General features: G+C 36.0%; 1 long non-coding RNA gene across 1 annotated transcript; it reads right to left on the reverse strand.

The window, feature by feature from the left end:
* Window positions 1-4,287: 4,287 nt before the first annotated feature.
* Window positions 4,288-9,442, reverse strand: LOC121232561. The gene is made up of 2 exons (XR_005931216.1): window positions 9,389-9,442; window positions 4,288-5,181 (listed from the first exon to the last, which is right to left on the reverse strand). It is a non-coding gene; the product is annotated as an uncharacterized LOC121232561 (long non-coding RNA).
* Between the last annotated feature and the right edge of the window lie 206 nt (window positions 9,443-9,648).

Here is a 9,648-nt window from a genome sequence, read left to right on the forward strand (position 1 = left end):
ATTGGGGGTCTTCATTACGTGCAGTCTAGAGCCTGCTACAATTTTCTCATACAATTTAATCTGCTGCCTGGATGGCCTCCAGTGTACAAGCAACTGACAATCTACAGTCTTTGGAATTGATTTCCTGGAATCGTGGAAGGCCTGCTTGGCCTCCAGATGACAGATGTGTGCTGGAGCTCTCAGTGCAGCAAGATGCTTTACAGAGATGAGAGAAAATTTGCCTCATTTCAGCGTTTTCTGTAAGCTTTTAAATCTTCTTCTAGTGATTTTAGGGATAAAGTTATTGCTAAGATACAAGCATCATTCTGAGTGGGCATCATTAATAATAATCCTTTGCTTTCTGTAGCACTTATCATCTGGGGATCTTTATGGGTTTATAAATACTCTTTAAGACAAACACCCCACTTATGAATTTTATAACTATTGTCATAGTCATTTTACAGCTGGGGAACCAAAAATTAAAGGACAGATAAATGAGTTGCCAAAGTTCACACACCAGGGTAGTGCCATCACCAGAAAAAAAGGTTTTAATCTTAGAGTTTACTTCAAGCAGCTAATGTGGATTCATGCTATAACTCTCTTGTCTTCACTAGGATTATACCTGTACTTTATTTAAGACTTGTGAAAAGAAAATGTTCTTCTTAGTAAACACAATACCTGCATATGTAGCAGAGTGAGAAAATTACTTGAGATTTCTATCTTATTTTCCAGTTTTAAGGCCAAATATTCCTCCCATTTATCTTCTGTATATAGCAAATGCTACTCAATCTGGGCTATAGGTGCCATTCCTTCCTCTCATAGTATATAGCAGCAAAAACCACACCTCAGACTGAGCGTCACCAGAAAAAAACCCTAGTGGTGAATGCACATCAGGAAAAGTTTTGGGTTTTTTCGCTGAAAAATATGAATATAAACAGTTCCATGAGAGTAGGTGTTAATTTTCTCCCTTGATGACAGGCTAAGCAGGCAGTCTGAAGCCCAAATGGTCTGCTGTCCTTTCAAATCTAGAAATGTCTCTTCAAACATAGAAATCAGGAACAGGAAATAGGAACAGAAAAGCTGGAATTCTTAATACAAAACTCCACCTCAACTGGCATAGTAATGGCTTGTTAGAATGGCTCATACAACTAAAATATGAGTATAACGGCATACATGGTGGCTTGTCCAGAAAGCAGGTACATACACCTGTTATGAGATCAGGGAGATTTCTGCTGAAATCCTAAGCCAGAAATATCTGTTGCATAAGGTGTGAGTTCAGTTTTGGCTCTTTTGTGGGGGTGGTGCTGTTTTGGGGTGGTTTTGTTTTCTTTGAGAAACTAGCCAAATCCTCTAAGGCATGGAACTTCATAAAAACAGGCAAAAAAGTTTACATAGACTTTAGCTGGAAAGGAATATAACAGCTTACAGAGAGAGAGAAAAATATATAATTTTTTTTTGTGACAGCCTTGGTACAGAAGGTAGAGGAAGCAACTAGAGAGGTTAGAATACAGGCTAGAGCAGCCTTGTGCTAAATAGGATGTGGATGAGAACATGAGAGTGGAAGAGAACTTGTGTGGACATGAAATGAAAGTATCCATGATCCTTTTGAAGGAAAGGAGGGTGAACAGCAAAGTGGAAAAAGAGGATTTCAAGAAAGCAGACTTCAACAAACTCAGGATACTGGAAGATCACATGTCATGAAAGAGAAGTTTAAAGCAATAAAGGAATTAAGCACTTCCTTATGAAAAACATCCTATTAAGAATTTAATGATCCCAATGCAAGGAAAGAATAGCAAGTATATAGCAAGAAATCATCTGGTTAAATCATATAGATTGACCTCAAACACGTGAAAGAGTCATACAGGAAATTAAAATTATGTGAGATTACTAGGATTAGTATAAAGGAATGCATAAGTATGTGGGGACAGAAATCAAAAAGAACAAGGCACAGAAGAAGTTATAATTGAGAGGAACAAGAAACCTTTTATAAGTGACCAGCTTAAAAAATATGTTTTTATAAAGAACATTACAGTTTATGACCATTGAGTTTCTACTTGAATTCTGTAAGGAATAAGAGAAAGACTGAGAAACTATTCAGTATTCAGTTAAGAGGGAAAACTAGTAATGTAAGATGTCTTTGGCCAAAACATTTAATGCCTTTTTTGTTTCAGTATTCACTGAAGAAGTCTACTGTAATCATGTGGCTAATACAATTATTATGAAAAACAAAGGAGCATGATCTTACAGCCTAATAAAATAGACTCTAGCTTATTTAGAGCACTGCCCAAAACTATTTAAACTGTCAGCAGGCATCTCTGATAACCTGGAGATGCTTGCTAAGGCTCTAAGAGACTGAAAAAGGACAAATGTAGTGCTTGAAGGGTAAAAAGGAAGAAGCCAGGGAATTTTACATCAGTCAATTTATCTTCAATTCCTAAAAAAATACTATAACAAATAATGAACAAATAATCAAATGAGTTATATGTAAACATCTGGAAGACAGCAAAGAAATGGCCAACAGAATGGATCTGTTGAGAGCAGCCCGTGTCAAACCAATCTGTTTTCCTTCTGCTTTCGTCTAATAGGGCCACAAACAGAAGAACAATAATAGATGTTGTGTATCTTGACTTCAGCAGGGTTTCTGACCATATTTACGTGTCATACATATATACCAAATTTTTATAAGCAAAGCGGGAAAACTTGATACGAACACCATGACGGTAAGGTTAGTGCAGAATTGTTCGGAAAGCATACTCAGACAATAGTTAGCAATACTAGTAGTAGCAAAATAGCAAAAGTAATCAGCACTGTCAAGTTGGAAGGATGTATCAACTGGGTTGAACAAGCATCTCTCCCGTGTCTCATACTATTTGGTATTTTCACTAGTGGCTTGGGGATGGAATACAGAGTATGTTTATTCTGTTTACAGATGGCAGTAGGCTGGCCACAGCAAGTTGGAGGACAGAATTCAAATTCAGAATGGTCTTGGCCAGTTGGGGAAGCAATCTGGAAAATTGGATGCAGTTCAATATGGAGAAATGAGAAGTTTCATATTTAGGTGGGATTAAGCAGCTTTAACAGCTTGGAATAGGAAATAACTGGCTAGTCCTTTAGAAAAGGATCTGGAGGATAGAGTCGGTCTCCCTTGGATGCAAAAATGGAAATGTAGCCTGTAAGATACAGGAAATTATGGTACTCGGCATCAGTAAGGTCTCACCTAGATTATTATAGTTAACATTTAGCATTACACTTCACAAAGGAGGTGGGTTAACTGGAGTGAGTCCAAAGGAGAACAATGAGACTGATCGTGATTTATGAGGAACATTTGAAGAACTGGTGGTGTTTAGTCTATAGGGAAAAAAGTCTGAGGCAAAACATGTCTTCAGATATGTCTTCTGGCCTACCCCAGAAAGAAAGGGAATAATTTTTCTCCATGTTCAGCATGGATAGGACAAGAAATAAGAGGTTTAAAATGCAGCTAGAGACATTCAGATTAGATATTGGGAGGAATAAGTAGGAATAATGAAGCACTGGCATATGTTGTGAAGAGATTATGTCAAATTTCTATTACTAGAGTTCTTTATGTTCAGACTACCTGTGCTCAGAAATGTTACTGATTGTAACTGATTGCAAATGTTTCTGTCCTGCATTAGGACAGTAGATAGATGAGATGAGCTTTCAAGGTCCTTTCCAGTGGCATCTTATGTCAGAAGTTTGCCGTTCTCCAACCTTGGCTGCCCCAATCTTGTGTATATGTCAAACACTTCAGACAACAGTTATGGCAACCAAGCACTTTCCAGCAATATTCACTTCAATAAAATTTTGTAAAAAGGAAACAGGTATTCTGATTTGTATAATACAAACTTTAGGAGGATTTTCTCTGTATCTGTTAAGTACCATGTAGAATTGGGGGCAGAAACTGTTAGACTTATATGCAGTAGATATTTAACCAAAAGTAACTTCCATGTTTCCACTGTAAAAGTCACCATTAGCTGTAATCCATCTTAATTTTCCCTTTTCCCATGTTTTTCCTCCACAAGCTTTTTAAAATACTGCATTGGGAGGTTCAAATTGACTTCAAATTTAGTAATAAATTTTTGGCTCCACCTAACAAACTTCTGAAAGTCGTATCTGTAGTTTAGCTAGAAATTGCAATTTCTGTGTAAAGCATCTTCTCACCAAAGGAGATCACAAGGCCTTAGCACTGCTCTACTTGGACCATTATTCTTATAGCCTAGTAACGTGGTGGTAAGTCACAACACAGTGTATGTTGAACTGTTTAATAGAAAACTAGTTCCAGACCTCCAGTGACTTGAAAAAATCAGGATTCTTTTATAGAAAAGAAACTCCCAAATAATACACTTCTCCAGAAGTTAGGTCTCACTTCACTTTTATTCCTTTCTCCCTTTTTGTACATGAAATCTTTGTCAAAAACATGTTATAAAACTATAAAATACTTTTTCTTTGTACTAAGCATTAGCATAGTTACAGAACTGGAAGCCTTACAGGGAATGCATGGTATTCTTAGTCACAGGAGAACAGGGATGGAGCTAAATGTTAGATATTGTAAAGGAGAAAATATGTAAGAGTATGTAATCAAGGATGGATTTGATCTGCTAGAAATTAATGGAAGATAAATCATTGGAGAACATGATTAGCACATCTTATTTTCATTCTTTACAGTGGTAAATTCAAGAAGTGGTTATTTTTATGGTAATTTTAGTAAATGGGAAAGCTTTTTATTAATGCAACAAATAGGTAAATTAGAAGTAGCTATTATTAAACTTCCATGTATATTAACCTGGGTTGAGAAAGGGAATACTAAAAGACTTAGTGGGAAAAAATGATTGGAAAGACTGAAGTTATGAAAACAGCTAATTTTTCTGAAGTGAATTGTAAGCATTGTCAGGAGTTGTTAAATCACAAGATAAAAAGAATTCACACTTATTTCAAAAAGAAAATTAGTTTCTTCAGAGTCTCCACATCAAATGAATGAAGCTTTGTCTGTTGAAGTGGAAGAGAAAACATGGGTTTGATGATCTTCCAAGTGAGACATCTTCAGTGTCATTGAAAGTTAGCCACAATGAAAATGTAATTCCCTACTCTAGGTCTTCCAGCAGCTCTTCAACAGCAACCTCCTTTCAGAGCATTCTCAGTTCATCTTTGAAAACCACAATATGACAGATCAATTGGCAACTGCACCTCAAAAAAAAAAAAAGGAAGAAAAGAAAGAAATTAAGGCAAAGGCTTGAACTTGATAGAAAGTTGCAACCTTCTTTTCTTCTAAAAGCATCACCTTCAGTGTAGCACAAAATGAGCAATTTAAAAGTGATTGAAGCACTTTGCCCTGAATACTCTCATTCAGCCAGATTTAAATTTGTGGTTTCATATTAGATACTGCAGGTGAAGAGACAGAAGAAAAAAATTAAAGGAACAACTAAAAGAATCAACTTTGACGTTAAAGCAGACGGTTCGTTGCACATGAGAAACGATCCAATAATGGATACAAGTATCCATAGAGAAAAATGAGTTCCTACTTAATGCTATCGATTTTGTGTCTGAAAAGAAAAGCAAAGAATATTGTGTCCAGGTTGGTATGGATGTTGCCTACTAGTTCAAAAGAAAAGCATAAAAGGGATCTTTTCATTTGTTCTAATGATGGAAATAAAGAGACTAAAGCTATTTACATTAAAAATCACTTTAAACATTCATATGGTAGGTGTTCAACATACATCAAAAATATAATTTTGAAATAATGTAGCATCTGACACCATCATATGGCATATTTGGGGAGTTCAGATACTCTCCTGCAACCATCAGTCTCATGTTTGCTTGATTAAAAAAGGAGCATTGAAGCTGCACCTTCCTAACAGCATTCGGAGGAACTCCATGGAAAATTGTTGACCTCATTTTCATTTACAGTGAGATGATGGCTTGCATTGCATAAAGGGACTTAAACACACCTGTAAGTCCATTTTACACCATCCAAGCAGTATTATGTCACTTTTTTGTCAAAGGAAATCAGATCGAAAAGGCCTCTATACCTTCATCAGGAATAACGCAGGCATTCATTTGTGTTGAGTCCAAAGCAAGCTGTGGTCAAAACACAACAGACTTTACTGGTTTTGTTTTACAGAGATGCTGCATTTACAAAAGCTATTACGTTGTGGTTTTGAGGGATAGAAAGTTTATAGACATACAAGTCTACTGTCATGGTCACAGTGAAAAAATGGCATGTCTAATTAACAGCTAGAACTACACAGGGATAAAAGATGTTCTTTGATTGTTATTGGTCTTTTATAATAGAAATGTTATTTAGCCAGCATCACTGATTCTTAATACAATTGCCAGATTTTGGTCTAAATTAGGAAAAAGTAGCAGAGTGGTAGGTAGCAAAAGTGGTAGGTAGACTCTAAGCCTACTTCCTTCTTTTAACACTTACAGGCTTTGTACATGACATATATGGGAAGAATTTATGTCACAGTTTATGTCAGAGTAGTAAAAGTTGGGAGTCGAATCACAAATTCGAATTTCACATTCTGAAAGATGTCAAGTTTTGCAAAATATATACAGTTCTGTTCAGCAACCTCAGTATGCCTCTACGGCGATTCAGATTAATTTGGCTGAACAGTTAATCTCCAAAAATCACTGTTTTTAAATATTCTGGAATGGCTTGTCAGAATCTGGCAGCCAAATCCACTGAGCATTCTCTGTCTCTACCGATCTTCCTTTGCCCTGATGGGTATCCTTTCTAAAGGGAGTAAAAATGGTCCACTTCCAAAAACTCTCTGAACAGACTAGCATGGACCATGACTTTTCCAGACATCAATCTTCTGGAGTGCCAAGGCACCATGAAAGAAACTGGTAAGACCTTTTTCCTTGTATCTTAAAGCTGCTGCTTCTTGCTAAGAGGTGGAATGGAGGAGAGAGAAAGCCTGCTACCTGACATACAAAGGAATGAGTAGGAAAGGATAGTTGTGGGTCAGATAGGGGTACAGTATTTGTCAAGACGTGAGAAGAACAGCACAAACTAGGATTGGTAAACAAAAAGGGAGGAAAAGAAATTCTGTAATTAACAGAACAAGTAGTTAAACCTGAGTCCCAGTGTTCTTTTGCTATCATAAAATATATCTGAAATCTACTAGCAAAGTGCATCTTACTTCCCTCTACCCTCTGACCTATATTGCAGTTTACCATTTATACTGGTGATTTTGTTAGTGCAGTCTGACTCTGACAGTGGCATGTACTATGAATTTAAAGATTAGAACCCTATTATTATAGAGATTAACATAGGTCCATATGATGGAATTTGCATTCACCCCTAATTAATTATTTATTCCATGAAACTGGAAGAGTAATAAGGTTGTGCTAACATTCTAGAAGGTAAGCAGACTGACCCACGTAATTATAGATCTGTTAGCCTGGCATCAATCCATGCCAATATAATGGAAAGTTATTAAGGATTTATTAAAAAAAAGAATTAAAGAATGGAAATATGATGAATGCCAGTCAAAGTAGATTTACAGAAAATCAGTCTAGTCAGAGAAGTCTGATGGACATTTATATGTTTACTAATTTATAGAAGCAATATATACAGATTCTTATAAGGCAGTTGAATTGGTACTAAAAAAACCCATTCTAATTCAAGAACAAACCCTATACAATGTCAACAAGGCACATGCTGCTCTGGTTGAAGAACTTGGAACACAAAAAAGTAGTTGTCAATAGGGAGTCATCATGAATGGAGTTTACCTTGCACAGGGATTGGTACTAATGCTATCAGTAGGCTAGTGGAAGTCTAATGCTATTCAATATTTTCCCCATTATTTTAATAAATAAATGGTACTAAATGTATTTAGTAAAATTGGTGGATAATATAAAAATGGGAGAACTAGTAAGTACTGAATGAAGCCAGGGTAGTCTTACAGGACTGTTTGATTAAGTTATGCCCATTCAAAGAAAGTTATATTTTAACACTGTCAAAAGCAAGATCATATATTTAGGGACAAAACCCATATTGTCTATTGGTCTATAGGAAGAGGAGTTGTTTCCTGGAAGGCAGTGATTCTGAAAATATTTTAAGGTCACGGTGGACAAATGACTCCACATGGCTTCCCACTGTAATGATTTGGCAAAAATAGGTCATTTGAATAGGAAATGGACCACTTGAGAGGTCATTTAAATTTTGGATATGGAATTGGCACTGGAATCCTGAATAAGTTTCTGGGGCTTACATTTTAAAAATAACAGCGAGCACTTTGAATGGATAGCAAGCCACAGAAATAATTCTGGAGAATTGCTTTGTAGTTTGAAAACTGAAGAGCCCAGTCTGCTTAGTTCATTAAAAAAAAAAAAGAGAGAGAGAGAGTGAGAAATTATTCAGAAGTTATTTGATTACAATGTAAAAATAGTTTCCTGTGGAGAAAATCATACATTCTAAGGGGCTCTTCATTTTAGGGGAGATAGGCATAGTACAATAGCATCCTTTTGTGCTGGAACCTGTATCCAGATAAATTCACATTAGAAACAAAACTCAAATTTTTAACAGTGATGGAATAAGCTACAGAGGAAAATGGAGATTCTTCATGTCCTAAGAGGAAGATTTGAAAGTTTCCCTAAAGAAATATGAATAACCTTCAAATCAAAACAGGATTGGGTTTTTTTATATGCATTAGTGAAAAATAAGTTAGTAGCCTTATTATAGAGTGAAATTTAATAGACTGTGATATGCCAGAGGTCCAAATAAAGGGTTTTAAAGTTCTTTCTGACCTATGAATTTATAGAAAAAAATGCATTTTACTTATGAAAATATCTCAAAAGAATTTTGAAGTTCTAAGTCATGCATTCAGAAAAGGGAAAAACAGAATGTAGGCTTCCTGGGCAGACTTGACTCCAAACTGTTTTATCTGTGCATTATGAAATAGTCCAATTACATGTTCTTAAATGTTGGAAGACATGTAGAAAATGGATAAGGTACAAAAGAGGGTAAAAGGCACTGTCTGGGTAGAGCAATGGAATAGTACCATGGAAATATTATGTGCTCATGCAATTATAAACTTATTCTAATGAATATGCATGAACAAAACTACTGCTGGCATTTACCAGCTTGTGAATGCTTGTGTCTGCAACATCTGTGACCCTTTAATGGGAGCAGTGAGATTGAAGAGGAATGAGAAAGAGACCAAGGCAGTCAAATAGGAAAAGAGTATCCTAAAGGCAGATCTCTCTGAGAAGGCTATGGAGTACTTTAAAAATATTGTGGAAGAAAAATACCTCTTGTAGGGATTGTTTCTGCTTTCAAAAGAATTATTTAGACCCAATTCTTCATTTACTTTGTCCTGTCGTAGATTAACTTGGGACAAATCTTAAAGGCTGTTATGTTTAAATAATTGCCAGACTGATCAGTTACCTTGTTTGTCCAAGCATACTAGGCAGGCTGAGCAGAGCTTGATGGGAGTCTGGAGATGCTGGAATGAAAGGAAAGAGATGTCATTTCTGTAAATTTTGTACATGGCTCTCCAGTCTCAGGGATGATTGAAAACTATGATTGAAGAATTGTGAGAACTCTACATTTTATTTCACATTTCTGTGGGCTGAAAAGGCAGGTAGAGGAAATGTCATAACTCTCTGAATAAAAAGAGAATAAGAACTTAATTTTAGTGACTGCTC

The sequence above is a fragment of the Aquila chrysaetos genome, chromosome 2 (genome assembly GCF_900496995.4).
Source record: "Aquila chrysaetos chrysaetos chromosome 2, bAquChr1.4, whole genome shotgun sequence".
NCBI lineage: Eukaryota > Metazoa > Chordata > Aves > Accipitriformes > Accipitridae > Aquila > Aquila chrysaetos.